This window comes from Manis pentadactyla, chromosome 8, assembly GCF_030020395.1.
Source record: "Manis pentadactyla isolate mManPen7 chromosome 8, mManPen7.hap1, whole genome shotgun sequence".
NCBI lineage: Eukaryota > Metazoa > Chordata > Mammalia > Pholidota > Manidae > Manis > Manis pentadactyla.
The window spans coordinates 130,720,206-130,735,648 of NC_080026.1; the positions used below are offsets into that span (position 1 = coordinate 130,720,206).

At 48.2% G+C, this 15,443-nt stretch overlaps 1 long non-coding RNA gene across 1 annotated transcript in view; it reads left to right on the forward strand.

Moving 5' to 3' along the window:
* LOC130684665 (uncharacterized) overlaps positions 1–15,443 on the forward strand; it is an 86,529-nt gene that overhangs the window by 19,746 nt on the left and 51,340 nt on the right. The window contains exon 2 of the long non-coding RNA XR_008999038.1: positions 3,975–4,154. This is a non-coding gene — a long non-coding RNA (uncharacterized LOC130684665). The remainder of the gene's footprint in view (positions 1–3,974; positions 4,155–15,443) is intronic.

Sequence of the window (15,443 nt, forward strand, 5' to 3'; positions counted from 1 at the left end):
GCCTTCAAATTAAGTGGGTAGTGGAAGGTCAAGGGTATCATCTGGAGTTTGCTTTTCTGTGATGCAACATGTAAGCTGGGTGATTACACTTCAGAGAAATGCCCAGAAGGGACCAGCCAAAGGCAGGGTGGGGAAAGATACTGGTTAAAGAAAAAGAGGAAAGAGGCAAATTCATTATGTCCCAACTACAAAACAACCTGTGACTTTTCTCCACTCATTTAACACACTCTATATTTACTGAGTGTTTGCTAGGTACCAGGGCATTCAAAGTTAAAAGATTAAAAATTTGAATCAGAGTTTTTAAGAGACTTTCTGGAATGTTTTTTGTGAATTTGTAGACATGAGATCCATGAATGGTGAGGATAGACTCATGTCAATATTGTTAGTACCTGAGAAGATGTTAGCATGAAAACTGGTACCTCATTCTGGGGGGAAGTGGGAACATGCACCCTAAAAGCTTATGAGAGTCCAACTTCTGAGACTTATCCAGAGAAAATCACAGGCAAGGGAGTGAACATTATGTGCAAGGATACTTATTGAAGAGTCATTACTAATATAATGGAATATTATGCAGTTCTAAAAAAAATAGATTCGATAAAATATTTGTTATTATGGAAAGAAATTCATGAAATGCTTAAAAGTAAAAATACAATCAGTACATGTACCATGGTTCCATTTTTGCAAATACATTCCATTTATGATGTGTGATATAGACACACACAGTTTATGATATAGATATACTGAGTTTATGGCTAGAAAAAATTCTGCAAGGATATATATCCATAATGTACCCTGTCTGGGAGTTTGGATTATAGATGAATTAATTTTGTTCTGTATACTTTCAATGTTTTCTAAATTTGTTTACAATGAGAGAGATTACCTTTATAATTAGAAATGTATTATTCCTACAATGACCATTTTTGGGGTGCTGATACTATGCCAAGCACTGGGCTAAGTTCCTTAACTTTTGAATTTTTATTAAAATTTTAGGAAGCAATAGTTGTTTATATTTTATAATTTGTAGTAAAAACAGAAAGTCCCAACATCCCCTAGCTTTGTTCCACGAATTTGGACGGCCTCCCAGGGCCAGCCCCCTCTCACTGGCCCTGCTGCCACTCTGGGAACCGGGACCCTGGGCGGAGCCTCTGGCCCCAGGCCCCATTGCTCAGAAAAATGCTAAGGCCTGAGTCTTTGCAGCCAAGGCAGAATTCCTGGGGCTTGGCCACCAGCACAGGGTGAACAGATTCAGGCAGGAATTCTGTCTGTCTCCTTCTTTGTTTTTAAAAGAAATAGCCACTGCCTAAACTGGGTTGAGCCCAGTATTATCTGGTTTTCTTCAAAGGCTGTGCAAAGAGGAGCTGCTGCTCTTGAGTTATGCGGGGCTGTCTGGGGAGCAGGGTTTCTGGGAGAGCATGTGCTCCACCCAGGCCGGAGTATATGTCAGCAGGGCCCCTTAGTGCCCAGGGCTGAGCTTAACAGATAGCAAGTACATCAGCGTGTTTCTGCTTGTAATTTATATTTGGAGCATGGCTATATCCCCAACCTGGATTTTTCTAACAGTCAACAAATCAAAAAATGACCAAAGGTGATAATGGGAACCAAGTTCAGGCTCCCTTTCTGCATGGCGCCCTTCCCCAGGACCAGCCTCTGCAATCCTGCCTGACAACTCCTCCCCTCGGCTATCCACCTTTTTCTTCTTACACCACTCCGTGTGCACTGCTGAGTCTGCTCGATTTGAGGCCAGAGAACTGGGATGCAAGTCCCACTCCACCACGTTCTGCCTGTGTGACCTTGAATCAAGTCACTGATTCCTTCTGGCCCTCAGTTTACCCATATGAAAAAGTAGGTCTAAAAATTAGGTCACACTTTGATTAGTTGACTGTTTAAAACACACAAGTTGGGGATCCAGCACTTAGGTCCTCCTAGAGACTGGGTCATTCTCACTGAGGTGTAGCGTCTGTTAAGACAAACACAGTGTCTGGATTTTTGTGATGCCAAAGCACTAGAATTAAAGTGCGACTCGATTTTCAGCATCAGTGAGCTTAACCAGGGTATTTCTGTGGGCCCGAGCAAGGTGGGGGGGAGCCTTCCAAAATCACACCACACAGGGGTCCCCTGACCTGCATAAAACAAGTAGGTGCCCCCCGGAGCAGGCCAATTGGAGTTCCTCAGATCACGTGGCAGAATTAGGCACAGTTCATGGTTCTTCGCAGGGAGCCGGATTCTCCAAGAATGGCGGGTATAAATGTCAGTTTCATGAAAATCCATTTTAAATCTGATCAACTTCTCAGTCACCTGCTCCCACTTCCCCTCCCAGCTCTCCCAGAGCGCCCAAGGCGCTTCTGAGGCCAGAGAACGTAATTACGAATGAACCGGGGCTCTGGGGATGGCTTACAGCTTAATTAGTCGCGTCCCTGCACTGTCCTTTCCTCAGCTGCCACACGCTCAGTGCGGGAGTCCTCCCTGCCAAAGAATTCAGAGCAGGAGCGTCCTGGCTTGGGAGCACGCTCTGGGGCCCTCCGCACTGCCATCCAGGTCCCACCCAGGCTGCGATTAGGCTCAGCCACCGAGGGAGCAGGGAGGCCTCTGCTGGGCCTCCGGAGGGGAGGGCGGGCTGCCTGTCTGAGCCAGCCAGGAGGTGAGGCGCCGGTGGAATGCGGCGCTCAGGGCTGTAGGAGCCTGCACCTGCCGGGCCCAGCCCAGGTCAGGAGGCTTCGGGCCGCAGGTGTGTTTCTGGGGCGTCTGGCAGGGCCTGGGCATTGAAGACACCTGAGGTTAAAAGGGCCCATACACCAAGGTCCCCGGGTGCAAGATGGCCAGAGATAAGGGCCAGCATGGCCCCTGGCAGGAGCTAGGCTGGGCAGCAGAGCTTCCCTCAGCCCAAGTCAGGCTGCCTGCAGAGGGCTGGGTGCTTAGGCAACATCAAAAAGGCACAGCTGCAGGACTACGTCTGGAGGGCCCTCTCCAAGAAAGGACAAGCCCGTAAGTTGATGTCTTGGTTCTGGTGACTTTTTGGTGGCTGTCCCTGAGTTCCTGGCTTGAGGTAAATGACTTGACCCTACAGGGAACTTACTCCCCCTCTCTGGAGAGGAGGGGCTTGGAGGAAGAATCTAGTTTGGGGACAGAGAAGAGAAGCCATTAGCTGGGCACTGATGCCTGTCCAAGAAGATAAAGGAAGAAGAGAAAAGTGACACCTCTCTGCTCCCTGTCTCATCCCCAGCCAGGCAGGCCTGCTCCCTGGAGGTGCTGAGCTCACTGGGGACTCGGACCCCCCAGACGGGTTGGAGCTACTGCCTCTCCCTCAAAGAGAGGGAGCAAAACCACCAAACCGGAATGACTACCTTTTGAATTCAACGTCTCCAAAACGTAATAGTGCATCTAAAAGTCACCCTGCTTCAATACTTACATAAAAATGAGTTTGGATGTTAGCAGAGATGTATCTTAGTCTGTTTGCAGTAAAAGGGAATGGCTTCCCCCAAGGCACCTGCCTGGGGCTCACAAAGCTCTTACCTAGGTCCGCCCCACTGCCCAAGAGACCAAGAGATGGAGAGACGTGAGCCTATCCCGTCGCAGAAGTGCTGAGGCCTCCCAGGGACCCCAGGCCCAGAGGGACACCCTGGACCAGTGGCTCTGGGGCTACACTTCTTTTTAAAGGGATCAGTCCTCAGCGCTCATACAGCCAGGGGTCTGTACACCTGCCAGGGAGGCCTGGGCTGCAGACAGGGCTTTGTGCCTCAGGAAAGATTAACGGGGAGTGCAGAGTGGGCAAGAGGTAACTTTCCATCTATTTCCTCTTCCTGCAGAGCAGTAATCCTCTGCCCTGCCCGCTCTCCAGCACTGAGAATGCCCTTTGGGCCTCCTCCTCCATCTCTCAACCCCACTGCATTTTTGTTACATTGTTAGGGAAAGATTGCTTCTGTGCACAGGGGGAAGCCAGAGTGAATAGACACTCAGAGTATTTATATTTTAAACAGGCATTGACTGGATGCGGACCACGTGCCTGGCAGGTGCTATTTTGGAGGTGCTCAGAGGCCAGCAGGGGAGACAATTATAGCACAAGGAGGAACGCTCTGGAGCAGGCGGTGTTCAAAGTGTTCTGAGACCCCGGGGAAGATAATCATTCCAGCTGAAGGTGGAGAGACCACACAGAGGAGGTAACTGTGGCCTGGGCCTAGGACAGTAGCAGGGTGTCCTGGGTGCCCGCCTGAGGGAGGGTGGGAATCAGGGCCAGGACGGGAACATGGGGCAGGCAGGCACTCAGGCTGGAGAGGTGGGCTGTGACCCAACATGCTGCACTGAGCAATTGGGAGGGCACCTCCTAGTCTGCAGGGGCTACAGAAGGAATTCAACAGAGGGCTATTTCTGGTTTCTGTGCTGCATAGCAGATCTGGGCTGGGAGGGAGGGAAGAGAAAAGGGAGGGCTCGTCCACGGACTGCTTTTTAGCGACATCAGCAGTACTTATCAGCCAGAGCACAGTCACACGCTGTGCAGCCATTCCACTGCACCTACCGCTCCCTTTGTAGCTTTTCTGCCTACAAACCAGGATGTTTCTCTTAAAGCTCCAGCTGGGTTTGGACCCAGATCTACAGTCAGTAGGACACCCCCAGACCTAGCTACTCAAGGTGTGGTCCAGGGACTGCAGCGTCTGCATCGTTTGGGAGCTGGTTAGAAATGCAGCTCCCCAGGCCCTGCCATGCCCTGCTGGGCACAATTTCTCTAGCTCACCAGAGCAACGTGCCTTCCTGAGGGTTCCTGGACCAAGAGAGCCTGCTGCCCCAGGGGCAATGTGACCTCGAGGACGGAGCCTTCCCCACGCAGGCTCAGGCCATGGAGGACAGGGTGGGGCCAAACGAGGAATTCTCTCCAGGTGCTAAGCAGAGCTTCAGCTCAGGTTTTTCAATACTGCAGGCAGGAGGCCAGCCAGGAAAGGCTCAGCCACTCTCAGGCACATGGCATCAGGCGCATAGGGCGTCAGGCCCACAGTCAAGAAACAAAACAACCCTGGAATGCAGGTGAGCTCATGCTGACTGGAGCAGCAGTAATTCATGCTGCCACAAGTTACATGTGTTTCATCGAGGAGGCAGCCTGTACAGGTGGAGTCATGCGCCGGTACCTGTCAGCACTAACATTATCCATGATAATCTGGATTTTCTTTCCATTTGGCCCCAGAGAAAGAGCTGCCACACAAAGAGTTTCACAGAGTGAAGTCACTGGTCTTGCATTTGGGTAGAAGAGCATCCACAGATGCAAAGAATAACCAGTTCAGTGTGTGTGTGTGTGTGTGTGTGTGTGTGTGTGTGTGTGTGTGTGTGTGTGTATGGTGGGGGGCCATGAGGCAGCTAAAATATGAGGCACCTTGCTGAAGGGAACTTGCAGAGAAATTTTGCTTTTCGGCAAGTCACAGTGCAAGAAAAACTTCTCATCACTTTTAGGGCCTTGAGCACTTGAAAATAATAAAAAGGAGAAGTTTTGAATTAAAATTTATGGTTGGGCCTGCCTGTCTGGGAGGAGCTGGCTTAGTGGGCAAACTGACGCCAGCCGGGCTGCGGGGGGGCCGGGAGAAATTGGACACCAGCACCCCTGTGAGTGAGGGGGCAGCTCTCCCCTAGAGCAGAGGGGTGGCCCCTGCTGGCCAGCGACTCCCAGCTCTGGCTGCGCACTGGATGCTCCCGGAGGATTGTGTAAAAACTGCTGATGCCTGGGCCACACCCCTGGCAGGCCGATTTGAATCTGAGGTCAGGCCCACTCACTGAAAGATTTTCAAAGTTCTCCAGGTAATTTTAATGGGACAGCAGGATTGAGAGCCGCTGGCCAAGGTCAAGGACTCTAGAGCTGGCAGAGGACAGATAGGCTCCTTGGTTCTGTCCCCTGGTCCCCTTCTGCGGACAGCCACAGTTCATGCCTCAGGAGTGGCAGGGGACTGATTTTTCAGCATGCAGCTCTTTGGCAGTTTTATCTGCCCAAAGAGATAGGGAGGGTGAGTCTGATAAATCCATCTGCAGAGATGTGACATCGGTCCGGCAGCCATGTCCACACCTCCTGGCCTCTGAGCAGTAGGAACCCTTCTGACCCCAGCTCATGGGTCTTGAGACACTCCCACCTACTTGGCTCTGTCTACGAAACCAACCCCGGAGTCCCCTGTGGCAGCTCTGGGCAGTTCCCTTTGCCTCTCCTTCCCTCTCCCATTGGAGATGAGGCCTCCTTGGTCACAGTCTGGTGGGAATGGCTGGCCACGAGGCGTCAGTCCTCAGTACGGAAAGCCACTTTCTTCTTTCCCAGACCCAGGAACCAAGCCATGAGCGGGTGGTGAGTGGGAGACAGCGTGCCCGGAGACCCTCAGCTCCCTGCCCCCCAGAAGGGGGGGGCTATCTCCTCACAGTGTTCCAAAGACACTTGTCATGGATCCAGAGCCAGAAAGACTTCCCTTTGCTTCCCAGAGAGTGCAGGTCCCTAGTCCCATCTTCAACACATAGGTTCACAGATGACCAAGTCAGTTGTTAGGTCAGCCTGGCAAAATGAAGACAAGTAAGACATGACACTATCCTATGTTTGCTTGCCTATTTTCAAACTTGAAGATCTAATAAGAGCATGCTGGACTGAATCTCTGGGCGTGTTTTGGATGGGTCTGAGCTTGGTTGGCTACTACAGCCAGCCAACCTGAGCTAAAGAAGCCCACATGGGGTAGAGCGTGGGATTCTCCAGGGGTGATTGAAACCTGTCTGGCACTGGTGGTGGGTGTGTGTTGGGTGTGTGTGCTGTGTCTTCTCCTTACCTGGCTCCCCTTATCTCTGAGGAGGGGCTGGCGCCATCTAGAGAGAGTCTGGAAATGGGAACATGACTTGCCTCTTTTCTCAAAGCTTTAGAAGCTTATTTACAGAGCTCACCAGTTGCTGGGTTGAAAGGGCTCATAAAAAGACCTCAGATAGCCTCAAAACGATCTGGGGCCCAGTCAATATTTATAACCCAGGGCTTCAGCTCAGGTGGCTTCATGAGAGTATTTGAGCTGCCCTTAACTACTGTACATTGATCATCTGCAGGAGACCTTTTGCCCACTGGCCCCCTCTCTTTATTATACTGTGCAATTGGGAATACACTTGACTTTCAAAGGCTCAACTTGTGCCATTCAAAGGAAACATGTCCACCTCATTTTTAAGCCCTATCTTGTTCCCCCGCAGTCTGAATAAACATTACCCAATAGCTGAAGTTACTTAAGCATCAATCATTTCCGCTTCAAGGAGAAGGCAAAGGGAACAAAGATGTAACAGCACAAAAAGATTGAAATTTAACCTCCACTGCTGGGTGCTTTCCAAGCTTGTTCAGATTAGTTCTTCAAAAAGAAGCCCCAGAGAACTGACGTTTCCTCAAGCTCACCGAAATTCTCTTTCTCCAGGATTACACTTGAGCATGAAGCAAATCATCCTGGAAGCCCCAGGCAGGTGGTAAACTTGGCTAGTGTGTGTGTATTTGCTCTCTCTTTCCTCTATGGAGTAATTTCTACAAGCCTTTGACATTCCTTCTCCCTTTGATGGGTTTCTGACCCCCAGCCTGCTGCCTAATCTCCCTCCAATACATCTCCTAGTTCATGGGTGTCCATGTCTCTCTTTCTTCTTCCTTCCTTTTCTTCTATCCAGCCTCTGAAAAAAAAAATGTACTCTCTGTAGAAAAATTGGCCTTTGAAATTTCCAGTTTCTCTAATTTCATTCACTAATGCCCATGTTTGGCTTTGAGATTCAGAGGTCCTACTCTGGAAAGCAGGGGACAGTGGGTTTCCAGGTGTGGCCTCAGACCACTTGCATTAGACTTGAGTGCATCTTGCTAAACAGGAAGACCCCCCGATCTTCATCACCTCTACTGAACTGGATTCTGGGAAGGAAGCCAGGGAATCTGCATGTCTAACAAGCTCACCTGGTGATTCTTTGGAGTTCCAGATCCACTGTTAAGTGAGGTGGGGTGATGGTTGGGGAGGTGGGGGGCATGCCCTTGGAGTCACAAAAAGCCCTGGCTGGATTCTGTCCTTTTCTCTGTGCTGGTGGCATGATTTTTTAACTGTTTTATTGAGCTATGATATACATATCATTGCAATTCACCCACATATTTTGTACGTACAATTCAATGGTTTCTAGTCAGAGTTATACCACCATCACTACAATTTTAGAGCATTTTTTTTACTGCTTGAGAGAAACCCTGTACCCATTAGCAGTCACTGTCCATTTCCCTTTAACCCCTCAACCCTGAGCAACCCTTCATCTGTTTTCTGTCTCAGTAGATTTGTCTATTCTAGATATTTCATATAAATGGAACCATATAATTGGCTATTTGTGTCTGGGTTCTTTCACTTAGTATAATGTCTTCAAGGTTCATCCATGTAGTGGCATGTCAGTACTCCTTTTTATGGCTGAGTAATATTCCCTCATGTGGCTATACCATCTTTTATGTATCCATTCATCTGTTGATGGACGTTTGGGTTGGTTTAATTTTCTGCCTATTATCAAGTGTTCAAGGCTCCTTTGAACATTTGTAAGTAAGTTTTTTGCATGGATGCATGCTTACATTTCTCTGGTTATATACTTGAGAGTGGAGTTGGTAGGTCCTGTGGTAACCCTGCACAACCCATTTTGAGCAGCTGCCAGATTATTTCCCAAAGTGACCATTTTACATTCCCACTAGCAGTGTGTGAAGGTTGCAATTTCTCCACATCCTTACCAACACTTGTTTTGTAAATCTTAACTATTTTAATGGGTATGAAGAGGCCTCTCATTGTGTTTTTTTTTAGTGTCATATTTTACATGTTTTTATTTCTTATTTCCTTAACTAACTTTTTAAGATATTTTGATGTTTCTACTTTTGACTTTTGAATTCCATACTAGCTTTTAAGTGATCACTCTCCTATCTCTACCATATGTCTGCTTTTATTAGTGAAATTTTCCTTTTCATCATTTTCTTATTTGTAGCTATGCTGTGGCCTTTTCTTTTCTGCTTAACATCTCACGGTGATTTTGATGTGCATTTCTCTAATGGATAATGATGTTGAGCATCTTCTCATCACTTATTGGCCATTTGTGTATCTTCTTTGGAGTAGCTATGTGATTTGAAAAGGCATGGAACCCTGACCTTTAGTTTCTGTGCCTGTAAACTGGAGATAATCTGAAGGTGATTAAATGAGGTAATGAGGCTGGAGTTCCAGATACATAGTAAGCAGTTAGCAGAATTTTATCCTTCCACCCCGTTGATATGAAACATATTAACCTGGCTAGGCTAGAACCACGCTTCCCAGAATTCCCTTGTATGTACGGTTCTGGGTTAAGACTGACCATAGGTCGTATCTGTGGGAAACTGAGGAGGTACAAGTGGAGCAGTAGCCGTTCCATGCTCTGAAGGTTGGCACAGGGCACTGTGGCAGCTCATGTGTGGCCACTGCTCTGCGGCCTCACTTGGTCATCATGGGGCAGCATGCACATCAGCTGCTCCATCAGCTCCTGCTAGGTCTCCTCCTTCAGCTTCTCCAGGTCCTGGGCCAACTGCCTGGGACTTCTGTGGCACAGGGCACAGTTTCTGCAGCAGGTCACCTGTGTCACCCAGGGTGCCTGGGAGATAGGTTTGGGTTCCAGCTCCCCGGGCAGGTCCTTGCTCTCCTGTAGTTCACATCCAGCTTTCCTTCCTCATTGCTGGTCCAGGCGACCTAACCAGCTTCTACACCAGAGGCAACAGCCTTGCATAGCATTTTCCACCAGCTTCCAGTATTGTGTAAGGCCAAATTCCTACGAGCAGCCCCTGATTCTCTATCCTTCAGAGTGATGCTACTTCTCTGAGCAAATCCTGTGTAATACAATCACCAAGGTCATTTATGGTGCCTTGACCTTGAGAGAAACTCAGGAGCAGGACTCATGAAGTGTGGTCTTCCCAGGGAAAGCAAATGTAGTCACTTGGAATTCTTCCCCGACTGGGAGCCCAGGTCCCCCTGGGCAGAGGGAGGCAGAGGGAGCCCCCACCTGCCCTTCCTATGTGAGCTGCTATTGCTGCTGTAAGAAATGACTACAAATGAGCGGCTTAAATCAACACAGACCTATTATCTTGGAGTTCTAGAGGTCAGAAGTCCAAAATGGGTCTCCTTGGGTTAAAATTATGGAGCCCCAAGACCACATTCCTTCTGGAGGCCCAAGGGGACAATCTGTTCACCCACCTTTTCCTGCATTCTTTGGCTGACGGTCTCTACCTCCACCTTCAAAGCAATGCCTTTTCAAACGTCTCTCTCTCACAATCCTCCCGCCGCCCTCTTATAAGAGCTCTTGTAATTAAATCATGGCAACCCGGGTAACCCAGGATTGTCTCCCCATCTCAAGATCCTTAAGCACATCTGCAAAGCCCCTTTTGCCATTGAGGTAACATATTCACAGGCTCTGAGGATCAGGACATGCGTATCTTTGGGGGCTATTGTTTCGCAGAGCCCTCCTCCAGATCCTCTCCTCACCTCCTCCACACTGCTCAGGGCCCCAGGAGATGGACTGTTCGCACCACACCTACTGGCCCCTTGCCCGCTCTCTGTTGGTAGGATTCCACCAATGGTAAGAACCAGTGAAGATCAGAAAACAGAAGAGTCCCTGGTTCCCTCCCCCGGGAGCTGAGGACAGACGCATCTCTCTGCCAGAGCACACAACACCTGCTGCATGGCCCTTTCTGCAGCTCCAGCCCCAGTCCAGCCTGCTCCTCTCTCTCCCTCCTGTCCCCAGGCTGAGGGGTGGCCTCTGTGCCCCTCCCTGTCCAACCCCAAGGTCTGACACTCTTTCGTGTTGGTTTCCTTTAACTCTTGAAAAATTCTTCTGTGACATAAATATAACTGCTAAAACTGTAAAACTCAGAACCACACAGGTAAGTCTTCATGAATGGGGTTTATTGATGGATTCTTACATATGACCCCCCAAAAAAGGCACAATCAACAAAGGAAAAAATAGATAAACTGGATTTCATTGAAATCAAAAACTCTTGTCTTTCAAAGAACACCAGCAAGAAAGTGAAGTGAAGGGTGGGAGAAAATGTTTGCAAATCACATATCTGATAAGAGTTTAATATCCAGAATATACAAAGAACTCTGACAACTCAATCACAAAAACAAAACAGAGGTTTGAACAGGCATTTCTCCAAAGAAGATAGACAAATGGCCAACAAGCACATGTAAAGATGCTCAACATCCTTAGCTAATGGGGAGATACAAATCGAAACACAATGAGAAAAGACTAGGATGACTATAACCAAAACAGAAGGAAAACAACAAGACTTGGTGAGGATATAGAGAAAGTGGAACCTTCCTACATTGCCAGTGGGAGTATTAACTGGTGTAGCCATTGCATAAAACAGTTTGGTAGTTTCTCAAAAGTTAAATGTGGACGTACCATATGACCCAGTAATTCTACTCATAGGTACATACCAAAAAGAATTGAAAATGGGTTCAAATAAAAACATGTATGTGAACGTTTACTATTTTTTAAGTAGCATTATTCCCAGTAGCCAAAAGGTGGAGACAACTCAAATGTACATCAATGCATAAATGTGATATAGCCATACAGTGGAATATTATTTAGCAACGAAAAGGGATGAAGTTCTGGCTTTAAGCAACAACATGGATAAACCTCGAAAAATTATGCTAAATGAAAGAAGCCAGACAGGAATGGACTTGTGTGATTCCATTTAAATGAAACATCCAGAACAGGCAAATCCCTTGAGACAGGGAGTGGATGATTGGCTCCTGGGGCAGGGGGAGTTGACGGTGGGGACTGTTTGCTGAATGGATTTATGGTTTCCTTTTGGGGCAGGAAAATATTCTGGTGAGCAAGATAGTGGTGATGGTTGCACAACACTGTGAAGGTACTAAATGCCAATGAATTGCACATTTTAAAATGGCTTAAATGGTAAGTTCTCTGGTATGTGTACAAAAATTCCTTTTTAAATTCCTTTAAATGTGCCGTATGACTCCTGCGCTTCCCTCAGGGTGCCATCACTTATGAGGCCGGGACCCTAAAGCTCTGCCGACCATTCCCATTACGGGAGCAACTGCTGTTTACTTCTGGGAGGGCCCTTCCTGTTAAACTATGTCTTCTTCTGGATTTGCAAATAAATCCTCTGCGAAGGAGGGTCAGTTGGTCTTGGCAGCTGCTGCTGTCCAGTGTGGCATGGAGACCAGAACAGATCCCAGGAGTTTCTGGAGTAACAGTGGGGCCATCCCTGAGGCCACCCTGGACACTCTGACTTCTTCCCTGAGGATCCGAGGACAGTCCGTCCTGTGTTCTTCTTTGGGGTTGGGGGCAAGTAACCAAGTGACCACACAGTCCCCACAACAACCTGCCCAGAGGAAAGACCATTTGCTGGAGCTGCAGCCTGAGTGGCGGGCCAAGAGGCAGCCACTGGCCCAGGAGCCTCTCTTGTCACTAAGTCATGGAGGACTCCTTAGCCAGGCCAGCATCCCTCACTGTCCACCCCTTGAGGACCCCAGGCCCTTCCTGGCTGGGCATCCAGGTGGAGGCCTGGCTATAGCCTGACACAGCTCCACGGCAGTGTCTTCTGAGCCACTCCTGCCTGATTCACACACTCAGAATCTCCAGAAATGCTCTCTCCCCACAGACTCAAGTTTAGCCCAATCTCCCCCACCTCCTGCCCTTCACTCCGTCCTGTTCATTGTCACTTTTTACCTTAATCCGTTGCATTTCCATCTCCTTGTTCCCTGGCTCTGAGAGCCACCCCCTTCCATTCATTCCCCACGGATCTTCCCAACCAGCCCCAAAGCATGACCAGAAAACACCTGCTTTTAGGTGCTCTCACAGCAGGTAATGCTTCGTGCTGCAAAAAGAGCCGATGCAAGAGCCTATGAAGCAAAGGGCCGTTCATTGTCTGGAACCGTTTATCACAATGTGACGCAAAGTTCAAGGTTTCTGCCAGCTGGGCTATTTCCCAGTTTGCTGGAGGGGGTATGTACATACACTTCACATGCCTAGAGAGGTCTCCAATTTATGGGGCTTTAAGATCAAACAAGGTCAGAAGGAAAATAGGCTGACCCACTGTGAGTCCAAAGTGATTTTCAACTAAAACAGGTACAGAAGATGGAGATCATAGAAAAAGGAATTTCAAATTTAGTGTCTGATGTTCCAGCTCCCAAAATAGGAACCTCCCCAGATCTGATCTTGGCTTTCTCTCTGTGTTGTCTGTTTTGGAACTCACTGTGCAGATGTTTCCCTGCTAAATTTTGACCTGCTACCAATCCTCTATGCAGAGTCATAGCATGCTTTAAATGCAGCATATCCCTAATTTCTTTCATTCATTCTCTCATGTGCTTCTCTCATCACCGTTATCCCCAAATTTCTCTGCATCCTGGCTTCCCCACCTCTCCCATCCACCCCAGCCCCCAGCAGACCACAGCCTCTAGCTGCCTGCCAGCACGGATGGATCCCTGCTTCCCAGTTTTCCCTGCTCCAGTCTACCCTAGACCCAAGTCCAAATTCTCTAAAGCCTGGCTCCAAGTTATCTATCCCTGCTATAAGCCTTTCATTCATCATCACGAGAATCCATGTCATTCCTTCTGCACCCAGTATTTCTTGAATACCTATTAAGTGCAAGGTGTTGTGTTAGGAGCTGGGATTGTAACAGTGAACAAGACTCTAAGGGCTCATGATCCAATGAGGGGAGACAAACATGAAGTCCCATAGTGTGAAAGGGCTTTAATAAAGGGGGGGGCATTCCCTGGGGTCTCAAATGTGGACTCTCCCCAGACGTGGGCCAGGGAAGACCCGCAGCATTCACAGGGTCAAGTCCAGTTTCATCAGAAAGCTTGCAAGGTTGCCCCACACCTGGCCTGGCTTCCCTTTCCTGGCCTCTGGACTCCTCACCTGTTCCATGAAGCACCCACGAAGGGCTCTTGCCTCTTTCCAAACAGGCCAACACCACATACTTCTAAATAATTTTTTTTCTTCTTTCTCTCTGGATTCTCCTTGCTCTTCACCATTACATATTAAACTACTGCCGAGTCTTTAAAAGCCATAGAAACACCACCCCCTTTCTGAAGGCTTCCCTAGTTTCTGGATTTACACACAATCTCTCTCTCTACTGCCCTTACCCCTCTCTGTTCTGGTGTTCTACATGGTCTGTATACCTCCTCTTTGCGCCATTGACCTCAGTGGTGGGGTGGGCAGGGACCATGTTTTATTCATTCTTGAGAACCCCAAAAAACCTGTCTACTTAGGGCCTGGCACTGAGGGGAAGACAAACTAAGGAAGAGACCCAGCACAACTTTCGTCCCAGGTATCCTGAAACACGAATGGGTTACACGTGGTAGGTTTGGACTGTTCTGTGCCCCCAGCTGCCTTGTTCCGTCAGCTCATCTGTGCAGCACCAGTCCAGGAAAAAGTCAAGGGCAAATAACATTCATCTGCGTGTCCCTGGGCCTCAGCCCACAGTGGTAGGTCCACAGTAAACCTTTCCCGACCCCGACCAAGAGCAAATATTTCCAAGTCTTTTACTTTACCATATGCAATCGCCAATGTGCCCACATTGAAACTGAATTACAGTTCTTGCAAACAGAATCACATCTTTCTCTCTCACACATTTGATGAAGGAGACCTTGCCTTAATTACGGGCCCATTGCTTTCTGCCATCCTTTCAAATCCATCCTTCTCTGCTTCTCAAGCCCCTGGCAAACCTTCCCCTCCCAATCTGGTTCTGTTTGAACTGGCTGGAGGCCCAGTCCCCATGACCTTCCCTCGCCTGCTCTTGCACGTGGGGCCCTCACCTTGGCTTTGCTTTGGACAAAGTTTAAAAGGCTGGTTGCCTCCACCTCCTTTAATCATATTCAGTTATCTTGATCAGCATTCTTATTTTGCATTAAGACCTTCTGCCTTGAATTCTGACTTCATTGGAGAGAGCTGGAAAGAGGACTGTCAGTGATGGCTATATTTTATTATGTGTGATGGTCATGGTTAGACATGCAGTTCATCAAGCTGGGGCTGGGGAGACGGAGAAGGACATGAAATACCGTAAAGTTACAGTGCAAAATATTTTTCAAGAAGACATCAAAGCCTTTTTCCATGGTGTCTTGCCTTGACCCCATTTCACACTGGCAAAACACAAACCCAAATGAAAATAAAAATACCAGGCTGGCTCCATTTAGCCAGTTGGACCATTGGGCTAAGTGGCCAATTTTATTAAAGTCATCAGATGCAAACATTCCAACATTTATTTTCCTTGCTTATAATTTTTCTGCCTTTCCACTGGTGGGCTGTTTATTTCTAATAATTTGGTAGGAAAAAACATTCAGTCATACCACTGGAGATCTTATATGCCAAGCTGCACACCAGAGCACATTTTATTGTGGAATAAAACTCCTGGAAAACAGGCTCCAGGGGGGCCTGCTGACGGCAAGTTTACAAGCATAGGACAATTGACGCCATTATAATTAGTTCTC